At 37.8% G+C, this 15,004-nt stretch overlaps 1 protein-coding gene across 2 annotated transcripts in view; it reads left to right on the top strand.

The window, feature by feature from the left end:
* LOC309483395 (mannosyl-oligosaccharide 1,2-alpha-mannosidase IA) overlaps positions 1–15,004 on the top strand; it is a 217,689-nt gene that overhangs the window by 184,125 nt on the left and 18,560 nt on the right. The gene's annotated exons all lie outside the window — the stretch shown is intronic.

Genomic DNA, 15,004 nt, shown 5'->3' with positions numbered 1-15,004 from the left:
GTAAACACAACTTAAGATGCAGCAAAATAGCCAGGTGAGCCATCGATCGGTGTCCATCAGTGTGTTGTTGAGTGGTTGTGTTAGTGAATGCAGGGAATAAGAAGTACGAAAGGGCTGCCGGAGATTGACGCAGAAATCACAATGTGTTCAGCATCAAAATACAGCGTCCAATCAGAGTGAAGTTAGACTGTGGCTTGGAGAGCAGCATCTCTCCGGGAGAGATGATCAGAAGCATTATTCAGCATCTCCTGCCAGCTATAGCGCGGAGAGGCCTTTGTTTGAGAAGTCAGGAGAACGATGAATAAGTCACCAACCCCTCGCCGCTCTCCTGAACTCCCAGTGTGTTCTCGCTTGGGTTGAGGACAGTGCTGAAGAAAAAAAAAAAAGTACTTAATTTGGATTTTTGTTTTGTTATCCAGAAAGAACAAAGACACTTGCTATAACTTCTATTTAAAAAAATATATATATATATATACTGTAGTGCGGAGAGGCCTTTGTTTGAGAACACTTTGCTGAACTGAAGTCAGGAGAACGATGAATAAGTCCCCAACCCTATAACAATCCCCAACAATTATAATATATATATTAATGGCATTGTATTATGTATATTGCTAGCCCTTAGGACAAATTTCTTGTGAAGTTCCTCATTTGTCACTTTGGATAGTGTCCGCTAAATTAATAAATATAAATGTAATCAAAACGGTGTAATGTCGTAAAATAGTTTTTAGAGAATTTATGTTTTACAATTATTAATAATGAATCATTAACCTCAGAAAATTTTGTTTTTCCAGAAAAAATGGAAACAAGTCCCAAATAAGAGAACGTCAGAACGTAGGCTCACTATTGGCCAGCATCACACACATGACCAGCGTCGGCCAATAGTGAGCCTGCGTTCTGACGTACAACACAGAAGCGCTGCGCTGTTACACTCCGTGAACTCACTCAGAGACACACAGAAGAAAATGTGTTTTTCTTTTTTTTTTTTTTTTTGCACAAAAAGTATTCTCGTCGCTTGATAAAGTTTGAGCCACTGTAGTCACTTGGACTATTTTAACGATGTCTTTAATAACTTTTCTGGGATGGCAGATATCAATTACCTAGCAGCCTATGGAGTGAGACAGCTCTCAGATTTAATCAAAAATATCTTTAATTTGTGTTCCGAAGGTGAAAGAAAGTCTTACTGGGTTGGAACAACATGAGGGTGAGTAATTACTGACAGAATTTTCATTTTTGGGTGAACTAACCCTTTCATTTTAGCTTTGTACTTCCCAAAGTCCTCGTGTTCCTATAGCTGAACGCTGTGGCCCAGCGATGTCCAGATGTCTGGTTCCCAGTCTGTGTCTGTTCCGATCACATTATCCCCATGAGTTTTCATCCCACTCCAGCTCTTCTCTGTTCTACAGCGGCGTTCGATTTCTGTGCCGTCTTCTCTGAGCACGTCCATATCCTGCTCTTTTGAATTGATTCTGTCATATGGATTAGAGTCGTGAATCATTAGCGCCGACTTCTCCGCAGACGCTGGTTTGTGCTGTGAAGTATAAAAAGACCATATTACTGCCAAGAGCCCTGGGCTTTTTCTAACTGTGAGAGAGTATGAAGGTGCAAATAAGCCCTGCCGGGCCTGGCGAGCTCGGAGAAGAGGTCGTGCTTCTCCTCGCAGGGAAGACAACACGCTGCAGAGCGACTGACTGAGCATCACGCTCCAAGATTATTATGAGATCTGACCCGGAGAGGAACCACGCTGAAAATGTCACGTTTAAAATGGCCAGGCGAGAGAGAACTCCACAGACGGCGGATCTCACAGTCGGATAAGCTGGGAGTTGCAACGCTCCAGTTTTTTTGCCTGTATTGTACAAATCAGTTTGGCGATAGATTGAGTTTGACCTCCTCTTGACCTTGCGCTGGATGAAGCTGTCGGACTCGCAATTACCAGTCATTTCTGCTGGTGAGAGTTGTTCGCCTACGGATTTGAACCCACGTTACTATGGCACATGGGTACACGTGTTCACAGTTTGTCACCCCAGACGTTTTCGCCCCGTGTCCATCTGTGCGTTTCCACACGAGTCACAGAGAAGTGTGAAGGGGTGACGGAAGAAAAGTGTCAAGGGGAGTAGAGAGATTCTGCTGTATTGTTCATACACAGTAGAAATGCACATGCAATAATTCCCTGATCACTGTGGAGCATTTTGCTTATTTCAATGCACAGGATTATTTTTATTTATTTTCTTAAGTGTGTGCTTTTTGGTAGCTCTTTACAATAAGGTTATATTTGTTAACATTAGTTAATTGCATAAGTTAACATTAGCTAACAAGGAAAAATACTTCTAAAGCATTTTTAAAGCAACATTTACTAATATACATTATTAAAACCAAAAGTTTTATCTTGTAATATTATTTAATGGACCTGAGCTAACATGAACTTACACTTTTATCAAGAAACATTATAAATGTAAGTGTCCCTATTATGCTTTTCCGGATATGACCTTTCATGCAGTGTGTAATAAAGCTGTTTGTGAATGGAAAAAGCAAAGATCACATGCATGACAAATAAAGTGATAAAGTCCTAAAAAGAAAGAATCAATTCTGAACTGCAGAAACGAGTTGTCAGTAATTCCAGTCTCTCTTCCTGACATAACAACAATGTAACTAATTTGCATAATGCCAGCCTGTGCTGTTCATTGGCTGCCCGTGAACGAGATCTACTTTGCCCCGCCCACAAACACTGTAGTTGTAGCTGAGACTGGAAGAGTTTGGTTCGTGTTTTCAACATGAGAAGACACTGTTTTCAGAGCTGCGAATCCATTTCGCTAGAATTGATACGCGCAAAAAAATGAGTGACACCATCATTCATATCACTGTGAAGATGATGGCCGTTTAGTTTCTAACATGCTGTAAGCTGTAGACCAATCACAATACACTGTTCTGGCTGACCAATCAGAGCAGAGAAGGCTCACGGAAAGGAGGAGTTTAGAGACTGAATCTTCGAATTAACCGTTTACCGACTCTTTGAGTCATAAGTTAATGTGCAATGCATATTATGAGAAAATGTTAATGTTTTTTTGACCTTGGATGCATGCAAGTCTATTTTTGGAGACTCCAAAACAAAATTAGGAACCTTTAAAATAGCATAATAGAGGCATTTTATAAGCCTTTTCCTTTGATTCTTTTTTATCCCTTATTCTTTAATTCACGTGTCTTATTCTTTATAAAAATCACTCTGAATGATCACTGTGTGTGAAATCTGCTACATAAATAAACTTGCTTTGCCAACCTGTGGTAGATATATATTTGAACGGCTAACAGTGGTAGAACTCTTTTATTTTATATTACACGGCAGGGGCGACACTTGGAATAATTCCATTAAATGTCCATATATCGTGATTTAAAATTACTCATACTGTGATTTTGGTCTCACCGCCCACCTTAGTTGACAATTGTTATCATGTCTCTAAAGGGAGCCGACAAGCTTCTAGCCATGTGTTCATATTTCTGTCCAACTCTTTCACCCACACAGCACATGGGATTGACATTTTCACTGAATGTTGTGCAATACTCCATTTTTGGAGGGTTTTTCTTTTCTTTAGAAGGACATGAAATGGGATTTGTGAAATAGCATCAAACTGTGTCATCCATTCATCTCTGATAGTGAAAATCTTCCTGAGAGTCACATAATTGAGTTGGGAGAGTTTTCTTTTCGAAACGTGAGGACGGCGGCGCGGAAACGCTTGGAAAGTAGATTACAGTCACTCCAAAACATAGTTTGACAGTTTTCATACAAGAATGCAAAGGGTCACACACAAAAACACCCTCTTTTGAATTCTTGAAATGAAAACACAGATGGTGTGCTTACCTTTTTTCCATATGTTTTTATCTAATAAGATCAAGATATTTTGTCTGTTTTGATTTTACATCTCCATACATCCACATATGTCCTTCGTTCCTTCCTTGTTTAATATTTCTCTTATTTTAGACATATTTTAATGGAAATTATTTGTCAAATAAACACTAACATTTTTACAATACCTATTGTTTTAAGATATTTTACAAAGAACAATCTTACAACCTATTTGCAGTTGAAAAAAGGTAATAAATCACAGTATATGTTATTGCAATACTCAGCACACTGCAATACAATCAGAATCGCAATAATATCATATTGTGGGGCCTCTGGTGATTCCCACCCCTAACACACACACACACACACACACACACACACACACACACACACACACACACACACACACGTGACTGACATAATGACAAATACAAACCTTAACCAGAAATGTATTCAGACAGGAACATAACACCTTGCTTAACATGTTTTGTTTATATAACCCAATATCACGTTTTACAATCCAAACAACATCCATCCAGTTTGGTTGAGCTCTTGAAAATACTGCCCTATTTTCCTATAAATCATTAGAAAGGTGTAAAGTTCTATTATAAATATTAAATTATTATAATAAAAAATCTGTGGTGGTAATTTCTTTTTGTCAGGAAATCTTATGCATCCACTGAGAGAGAAAAAAAAATTCTCTACACTTTACTTTAAATTTTAATATTATTTTTGTTTTCTTATTATTATTTTTATATTATTTAATTATTTATATTATTATTTATATTATATTATTATTGTATTATTTTTCCTATTTTTACACTAAATAGGGTGTTGTGAGCATTAATGAGTACACATGTAAGGTCATTCAAACCCATAGCCACAGAAATAACTCAAGTGAGACTCATAGAAGTCATAAAACTTATGATGTTCCAGGAAATCCCTTATATGGACAGAGGCATCCAGATCTCGCTGTAGCAGAATAAAACACAGATATAGATAGACCTTTTGACTAATGAAACATAAACATACGACTGCGACAATATATGGCTTATCTGTGTTCTTCTAGACATCTCGGGTATTTTCATAAGAATAAAGTATATTTGCAGTATAATGCAATGCTTATCACCCTATATTATACTAAAAAATGATCAATCAATTCTGCCTTATTCTATGATATGAACTATGAAGCCACATCAGATCACAAAATGAAGTTATTTCAAACACTCGACTGAATAAACCTGAACTGTTAACAATATAACATCTATAATTTGACATCTATTTAACCAGCCTACCAGAGAGAATCAGGCTAAAATAGGCTCCATTTTCTGTAAAATATTTTTTGTGTTTTGTTTTGATTTTGTGGTGAAATATGATCTGGACATGTTTGTGAGATCCAGCCTGTCTTCTGCTTTGCTGTATGTTTTCTCTGTGTGTCCTCTCATCTAATGCATCCAGAGGAGCATCATTTAGCCTGGCTCGTCCTCATAGACACATACACATCCTCCACAGTGCTAATTAGGTGGGAAGGAAATGTTATGGTCCCGCTGATGCTTTTTCTCTGCATAATACGACGAGAGATCCTCTGTAATACGATCACAGGAAAAGAGGCATAAATAGCAGTGACTTGCACATTATGCAGAGTTAATAAACGGAGAATCCGTCTAAATCTGACTTCTGATGCCACGTATGCGGCTGGTTGGGGGAAAAGGGTTTTTTTTGGGGGGCTAATTTATGATTCTTTTCTTGAGCTCTGAAGTAAAGTTTCAGCTGTAGCATAACGTAATGAATAATGCAGCACCACTTGTTCAACCCGAACGTCACCGAGAACAAAGACTTGAGATTTACAAGCTGGTAAACAGGCGGCAGATAGATCCATGTGGTGCGGTGGCTTTGTTCTGCGGAGACGTGAATCAAGCGTGCCGCTACATCAAAGCTGTGTCACCTGTGCTATATCTGCTTCATGAGACACAGTGTTCACCCTTTATTACTGAGCGGATCCTTTACAACGCACCCATCTGCAATAATACACCTATGTATAGATGAGGAAATCAGATGGAGCTTGTTAAATGTTTACCTGGATCTAGGGCTGTGCAATGACTAATATTGCAACTACTGCACAAATATTGTTCTAAATATAATATTCTTTAAGACTCATCTGATATGCAGAAGTGCAAAGCATATTATGACTTGTTGACTTCGGAAAATGCATCTGGGATAAAAGTGTATTTTGTCTTGGCAAATATCACTGGCAGATATTTGTATGCAGATATAGTATAAATAATTGTTTCTTTATGTTTAGGGTTGGGTCTAGGGTTGGGTATCATTTTCAGCTGTATAAAAATTTGTGCTGTCAATCGATTAATTGCAATTAATCGCATCTAACATAAAAGATTGTGTTTATATTATATATGTGTGTGTGTGTGTGTGTGTGTGTGTGTGTGTATATATATATATATATATGTATATATGTGTGTGTATATGTAGGTAGGTAGGTACACACACACTCACTCACTCACTCACTCACTCACTCACTCACTCACTCACTCACTCACTCACTCACTCACACACACACACACACACACACACACACACGCACACACGCACACACGCACACACACACACACACACATACATACATACTTACTGTCTTATTTTTTCCAGTTACTTTTCTCGTTTTCTCTTTTTCCCCACATGTCTTTGTTCAGTAAACCACAGATATTTTGCCTTAGCTGATGGTTAACGCACGTCTGAGGCGTTTGTGCTGTAGTCATCAGAACGGCTCTTTACCAGCGCCGCTGATATACAGAAACCATAATCACACATCAGCACCACTGCCACCGCAACTGTCAGCGGCCACAACAAAGCGGAGCGCTGGCATTTCCTTCAGCCTTTAGTCTCTCCATGGAAAAGCAAAGCCATCACCTCTTTGGCATTCAGCTTGGGTGGATTTGTGGTGCCCTTTTTCCAAAAGCAGCGTCTGAGACCATCTCCACTGAAGCAGAGCTCCAATTAGAGCCGCTGGTGGAGACACAAGAGCTTCAGCCGGCACACAGAGACTATTCATGCTAAAAAAATATATATATAAAACTATTCATTTGTATTTTTGTCTAATTTTCCAGAAACATATATAAACGTCTTTAAAAACAAGATCAGTTTACAGGAGAAGAAAAATTGCTTAAGATATTAGGAGTTATTTTTTAGAGAATGAATTTTGAATTAAGATTTTTTTTTCTTACCCTGTTGTTGGAAAATTGCTTTTTTTTTTTTTTCTAGTAACAAAAAAAATCAAAAAAAAAATAGGAGGTTTGTGCTTATAACCAGAATATCTGCATAGTAATGATGAAAGCACAAGCAAAATTCTGCATATATATATATACATACACAGTTGTAATCGAAATTATTCAACCCCCATTGCAAATCAGGTTTATTGGCAATATTTACAGACTTTCAGTTGTTTGCAATGAACAAATCAAACAAAAGTCATTGAAATAGCTCAACACAACAAATGTTTCCCCAAATTCAACTGAAAATGTAACACTTAATGACTTCTGCAGTATCAAAATTATTCAACCCCATTCATTGGAAGCATCTTTAGTATTTAGTAGAACACCCTTTTGCTGTTGTGACCTGCTGCAAATGAGATGTATAACCAGACAGCAGCTTCTGGCAGCGTTTCTGAGGAATCTGAGCCCGTTCCACATGAGAAATGGCCTCCAGTTCAGTAATATTCTTGGGTTTGCTTGCTGCAACCGCCTTCTTTAAATCCCACTAGAGGTTTTCTATGGGGTTCAAGTCAGGTGACTATGATGGCCACTGTAGAATCTTCCAGGACTTCTTCTGAAACCAAACCTTGGTGGAATCTGAGGTAAGCTTGGGATCCTTATCCTGTTGGAAGATCCAATGACTCCCAAGCTTCAGCTTCCTCACTGACGGCATGACGTTTTCTCCTAGGATTTCCTGATAGTTCAATGAATCCATCTTGCCTTTCAAACGCTACAGGTTTCCAGTGCCAGAGGATATAAAGCAGCCGCAGAGCATCAATTGCTTAACTGTAGACAGTGTTCTTCACAGCTAATGCTTCATTCTTCTTTTTCCAGACATACCGCTGATCCATATTGGGGATTTGAGAAAACCACTTGAAACATTTGTTGTGTTGAGCTATTTCAATTACTTTGTTTGATTTGTTCATTGCAAATATATTAATACTGTACAATATATGATATTTATTTATACATTGTTTTAATAGTTTTTAAACACTCTTAATGCTCACCAAGGCTACATTAATTTGTTCAAAAATACAGAACCCCCCCCCCCCCCCAGTAATATTGTGAAATATTATTACAATTTAATGTGAATATATTTTAAATTGTAATTTATTCTTGTGATCAAAGCTGAATTCTCAGCATCATTACTCCAGTCTTCAGTGTCACATGATCCTTCAGAAATCATTCATGCTGATTTGCTGCTCAATTATCAGTATTTATTGGTGCTCAATTATTAATATTAAATAATTATAATCAATTATAATATGAATCAATTAATGTAATTATTTCTAACTTTTGACCGGTAGTGTATAAAGCATTTAATTTGATTAGTTGAGCCAATAATCTAAAGTCCTTTTTAGATTATTGAAAACAGCAGTTTGTGCATGCTTTCATAATTATTGTGCAGTTTTTGCATAAGCTGATATGCTAAAGTCCATGTACATATATGACCAATATAGACATGGACTTTAGCATATCAGTTAGTATATAGACTTTAGCATAAATTAATACGCGTTTATGATAAAATTCCCTGAGTTCAATTTTAATGACCATAGACAATTAAAATTCCTAAGCACTGGAGAATGCTGAAGGACTCTCCTCATGTCCAGGGCTCGACCGAGCTTCAGTCGGCTGGTGAGAACCTCAGCACACACGCTTCATGTGGTTTAGTAAATCTCAGAAACAGAAGCTGACAGTCTGCCTGACTCCAGCCTTTTTGCAGTCTTGTTAAAAGAGCTGCCGTCTTGAAAGCATTCGTCAGACGCCGATGTGAGAGAAGGTGGAAGTGAAAAGCTCTGGATGCATCTTGGCTAGAAGGGCATGATGGGAAAAGATGCGATATTTCACTGCTCAGACTTCAACCAGGCCTTATACGACAGTTTTATGACAGTTTCTTCCATAAAAGTGCTGTGTGTATTTCATAGCCGCACAACATCCGCATTTCCATTGTCAATGACTGAAAATAAACTAAAATGAATGGTTTGATATATTCATGCCATAGGAGAACCTTTTAAAGTTCCATTAGTAGATGTAGTGATAATAATAATGATAATAAATTAAAATGTTTAGTATTGTATTATAATTTTTTCTTATTATCTATGTTATATTATTTTATTATCATTCAATAAGATTTAAATAATTAAAATACTATTATTATATAAAGTATTATTATTCTATAACATTTTAATTAATAGTATATCATAATATGAAATGCTTGATTTTAACTATTATTAATATGAATAATGACAATGGCTATTATTAGTATTTTTATTTAATTATAAAAATTATTATTCCATCATGTCATATAAATATTTCATTTATATGTAATATTTCTAATATATATTCTTAACAATAATTGTGGTCTTTTCTTTTCTGGTTCTGTTGCAATAAGTGGAAGTTTGTAAGAAACAACCAGACCTTTAGAAGACCTCAGTTCTCTTCTGGATAGACAACCTGAATTGCTTTTAAATTAACTCTAGATGAAGTCAGAAAGCAATGGTTTTTGATTACCGATGTCAGCACTCCACAAACAACTCTATTTAATGTGTTTTCCGTTGTCTTATATCCACATCATTAACGTCTTCTGAATCTGCTTCAGTATTAAATGGACAGTCGCTCCTAAATGACGTCCCAGGATCCTCTGCGTTCACCGTGCGACTGGACTGATACATTTGTGGGTTGCATCCGTCGCTCCTCGTGCGAGCTGCTCATTTACGGCTTTATCTTCCACCGCTGTTTGTTTTCTGAGGTGCAGCCTCCAGTTTGATGGTTCGACAGCAAATGGCCTTTAAAAAGTCATTTGTGGCTCCTGAGCTGTGCGTAAGTGTCCTGTAATTAAATTGAAAATGTCTCCTCTGCCGGTGCGCAGTCAACTACTGCACACGCTGATGATGCTCACAGAGGTCAAAGGGCACATGCGCATCAATGACCTTCCTCCTGAGGCGCGTGTTTGCTCTGATGAAAATTAAATATTAACTCGAGGCTAGAGTTACTTGGTTTTTCTTTGACGATCTTCGCAGTGTGTGTGCTAGGGAGAATTGTGTTCAGGCTGATAGTGAAATGTTCGTGCCGTCTGCTGCCATACTGGATCAATACGGCAAATTTCCCACGACAATCAGGATCCCTGTATGTCAGATACCAATGCAGTTAAAGGAATAGTTCAGCCGGAGTGAGATTTCTCTCTGTTATTTATGCAGTTCTTGCATACAATGCCAGATCTTATCAACTATCAAGCTCCAAAAACTATCAAAATGCAGCATAATAGTAGTCCATAATGAATGCATTATATTCTGAGCTCATGTTGTAATTTTGTACGAGGAGCAGATTGAGATTTAAGATTTTCTTTGAATTACTGTTTGAAGTAAGTTCTGTCTGAAGGCTTTTAATACTGAAAAGTAGGTTTTACCATTTCAGTCTTTCTACTTGAAAATGTCACGTTTAATACAGTGTGTATTGCATAAATCATATGCATTACTTTTATGATGCTTTAGCATCATTCTGGAGCGTTAAAGCATCTCAATATGAATTCAAATCTTTCCAAACTTCTCTGGAAGAAAGAAACGCATACTCTTTGGAAAAACATGAGTTAAAGAGAGTTGTATTATTTGCGGCACTGTGTCTTTAGTTTGTATTGCCCGTGCTGTCCTGGCATGTGAAGCCTCACAGATGTTCTTCTGTCTGGGACGGATGAGTCTCCAGCTATGGGTCATTAGTGATCTGTCTGATACGGAGTGCAGGGGGGCAATCAGCTTGTTCTTCTCATCTCAGCCCTCATTTCACTCCTGCACAGATGCATTAACCTGGAGATGTGCTGGCCTAGTTATAGCAGAGGGCACAGCATGACTCTCCAGAGCCCAGTGCTTTCAGCCAACTTTGACCTTCTACTGGTGACAAGTAGTGCACTCTTCCCATCGGTATACACAAACTCAGATTTATATTCATATTATAACTTTTGTATGTGTGCATGTATGTTTTTATATGATTTTATATGAAGAGTTCAGATGGCACTTAGAGGCTTTTGCATCTGAACTCTTCATATATATTTATATATATATATACAGTGAGGAAAATAAGTATTTGAACACCCTGCTATTTTGCAAGTTCTCCCACTTGGAGATCATGGAGGGGTCTGAAATTGTCATCGTAGGTGCATGTCCACTGTGAGAGACATAATCTAAAAAAAAAAAATCCAGAAATCACAATATATGATTTTTTTAACTATTTATTTGTATGATACAGCTGCAAATAAGTATTTGAACACCTGTCTATCAGCTAGAATTCTTACCCTCAAAGACCTGTTAGTCTGCCTTTAAAATGTCCACCTCCACTCCATTTATTATCCTAAATTAGATGCACCTGTTTGAGGTCGTTAGCTGCATAAAGACACCTGTCCACCCCATACAATCAGTAAGAATCCAACTACTAACATGGCCAAGACCGAAGAGCTGTCCAAAGACACTAGAGACAAAATTGTACACCTCCACAAGGTTGGAAAGGGCTACGGGGAAATTGCCAAGCAGCTTGGTGAAAAAAGGTCCACTGTTGGAGCAATCATTAGAAAATGGAAGAAGCTAAACATGACTGTCAATCTCCCTCGGACTGGGGCTCCATGCAAGATCTCACCTCGTGGGGTCTCAGTGATCCTAAGAAAGGTGAGAAATCAGCCCAGAACTACACGGGAGGAGCTGGTCAATGACCTGAAAAGAGCTGGGACCACCGTTTCCAAGGTTACTGTTGGTAATACACTAAGACGTCATGGTTTGAAATCATGCATGGCACGGAAGGTTCCCCTGCTTAAACCAGCACATGTCAAGGCCCGTCTTAAGATTGCCAATGACCATTTGGATGATCCAAAGGAGTCATGGGAGAAAGTCATGTGTTCAGATGAGACCAAAATAGAACTTGTTGGTCATAATTCCACTAACCGTATTTGGAGGAAGAAGAATGATGAGTACCATCCCAAGAACACCATCCCTACTGTGAAGCATGGGGGTGGTAGCATCATGCTTTGGGGGTGTTTTTCTGCACATGGGACAGGGCAACTGCACTGTATTAAGGAGAGGATGACCGGGGCCATGTATTGCGAGATTTTGGGGAACAACCTCCTTCCCTCAGTTAGAGCATTGAAGATGGGTCGAGGCTGGGTCTTCCAGGAGTGGCTCTGTAAGAAGCATATCAAGGTTCTGGCGTGGCCTAGCCAGTCTCCAGACCTAAACCCAATAGAGAATCTTTGGAGGGAGCTCAAACTCCGTGTTTCTCAGCGACAGCCCAGAAACCTGACTGATCTAGAGAAGATCTGTGTGGAGGAGTGGGCCAAAATCCCTCCTGCAGTGTGTGCAAACCTGGTGAAAAACTACAGGAAACGTTTGACCTCTGTAATTGCAAACAAAGGCTACTGTACCAAATATTAACATTGATTTTCTCAGGTGTTCAAATGCTTATTTGCAGCTGTATCATACAAATAAATAATTTAAAAATCATACATTGTGATTTCTGGATTTTTTTTTTTAGATTATGTCTCTCACAGTGGACATGCACCTACGATGACAATTTCAGACCCCTCCATGATTTCTAAGTGGGAGAACTTGCAAAATAGCAGGGTGTTCAAATACTTATTTTCATCACTGTATATATATATATTTATATTTATATGATTTATATTTATTTATTTATTTATTTATTTATTTATTTATTTATTTATTTATTTATTTATATGTTGAATGTCACTAAATGTGCATCTTTAACAACACAGTGCCATGTGGACAATTAGTCAGTATTGATATTAACGCTTCATTTCAATACAGGCATCAATGATCATAATGGTAACATGCAGTTCATTGATTGAGTCAAATTTTTTATTTATTTGCCGCTCTGATCAATTCAGTTCAGTGTCTCAGAGTATTTTCAAACTATTCATTAATAGAACCGACTCGTAAGAATCATTCATGCTGTAATCAGACTATGCACAGGTTGTGCTGAATGTTTTGATTCGCTAAAAAGGACTGGCTCGTAAGAATCATTTGTTCGTCCTACATTATTGCAGTGTATGTTTGTTTTATTGAACAACTCAATAGAAAGATGTGTTCAGTAATTTTGCAGTACGGTATCATTTTATCACATTCAATACCGACTGCAAGCTCACATTCACAACTCGGGTAAATATTATTTATCCTGGCACTGAAGATCTATGTTGTTTTTTACCATGATAAGTTGCCACCATGTTGCTAAGGCATTGTTGTGGTTTCCATGGCTTTCCTGTGCTGTTGCTAAGGTATTCTGAGTGGTTTGCTATGTGGTTTCACCGTATGAAAAAGAGTCCTGCACCTTTAAGTCTCTGTGATATTCTGGTGTGGTGCTTCCTTCAGTGTAACTCTATGGGAGTTTTTTTCTTCACCTGTTTTATGGCCAACCAGGTGAAGTCTGGTTTGGGACAAGTTGCACATTGGAGTTTTATACTTAGATTTAGAGGTTTGGTAAAATCCCTAAACCTAAATCACAGCAATAATAGTGGCAAGCACCACTAAAAAGAGCTTAGAGAGAAATATCTGTGTTATTTGCAGCCGTCTTACTTTGTGTAACAGCCGACATCAGCGTTAAAAACACATCTCGAGGTCTGCGCACGGTTCCATTCTGCTGCACCCCGTCTAGTTTAATTCACTTTTAAAGATGACCTTGTCACTGAAAAACTTGATTGTGTGGGTTCAAGGCACTTTGAATGTCCATTCTGAGTGAATTTGATAAATGCAGCAGTTGCATTTGAAGCATAAACTGTTGGTGAAGAGTTTTCTGCACCTGCTAAAAGGAAAAGTTTGAACACCCAGATACCAGACAGCTAAAAAACATTTTTTTCCTTATTTGATCATTAAATCAAATACATTAAATATACAGTATGTTGAAGTCATGTGATGACTATATATCATACTACAGTTTAGAATGTTTATCATTGCATATTTTGCATACTTAAAGATTAGTTCACTTTCAAAAAAATGTTTTGCTGATAATTTACTCACCCCCATGTCATCCAAGATATCCATGTCTTTCTTTCTTCAGTCGAAAATAAATTAAGGTTTTTGAGGAAAACATTCCAGGATTTTTCTACACAGAATGGACTTCAATGGCAACCAACAACCCCAATGTTCAAAGAAGGTTCAAAGTCTCGACACGATCCCAGTCGAGAAATAAGGGTCTTATCTAGCGAAACGATCTGTCATTTTCTAAAAAATAATTATGTAATAATGTGTATACTTTTTCACCACAAATGTTCGTCGTGTACCATCTCTGAGATGCGCCACGCATTGCGTCATCACGTTGGAAAGGTCACGTGTCACGTCATCTATCTCAGTTATTTGTCTGTGTACTCCGGTTCAGAAAGGTAGGGAAGGGCAAAAAAGTCCATCTCATTTTTTTTTTTTTTGACCTTTCCAACGTGATGACGTAATACGTGGCGCATCTTAGAGATGGTACAAGACGGGCATTTGTGGTTAAAAAGCTCCTCATTTCAAGGTCAAGGTCTGGTGTTTCTTACAAACTTCCACTTGTGTTATTTCAACAGAACCAGAAAAGAAAAGACCACAATTATTGTTAAGAATATATTAGAAATATTACATTTGTGTTTAAAAAAAAAAAATTATTACCGATTGTTTCGCTAGATAAGACCCTTATTTCTCGACTGGGATCATGTAGAGACTATGAAGCTGCATTGAGACGGACATTTGACCCTTCTTTGAACATTGGGATAGTTGGTTATATTGAAGTCCATTCTGTGTAGAAAAATCCTGGAATGTTTTCCTCAAAAACCTTAATTTCTTTTCGACTGAAGAAAAAAAGACATGGATATCTTGGATGACATCGGGGTGAGTAAATTATCCGCAAACTTTTTTTTGAAAGTGAACTAATCCTTTAA

The sequence above is a fragment of the Leuciscus leuciscus genome (genome assembly GCF_965113295.1).
Source record: "Leuciscus leuciscus genome assembly, chromosome: 20".
NCBI classification, from domain to species: domain Eukaryota; kingdom Metazoa; phylum Chordata; class Actinopteri; order Cypriniformes; family Leuciscidae; genus Leuciscus; species Leuciscus leuciscus.
The sequence above is the reverse complement of the archived record's forward strand: the minus strand, read 5'-3'. Positions and strand labels throughout refer to the sequence as shown.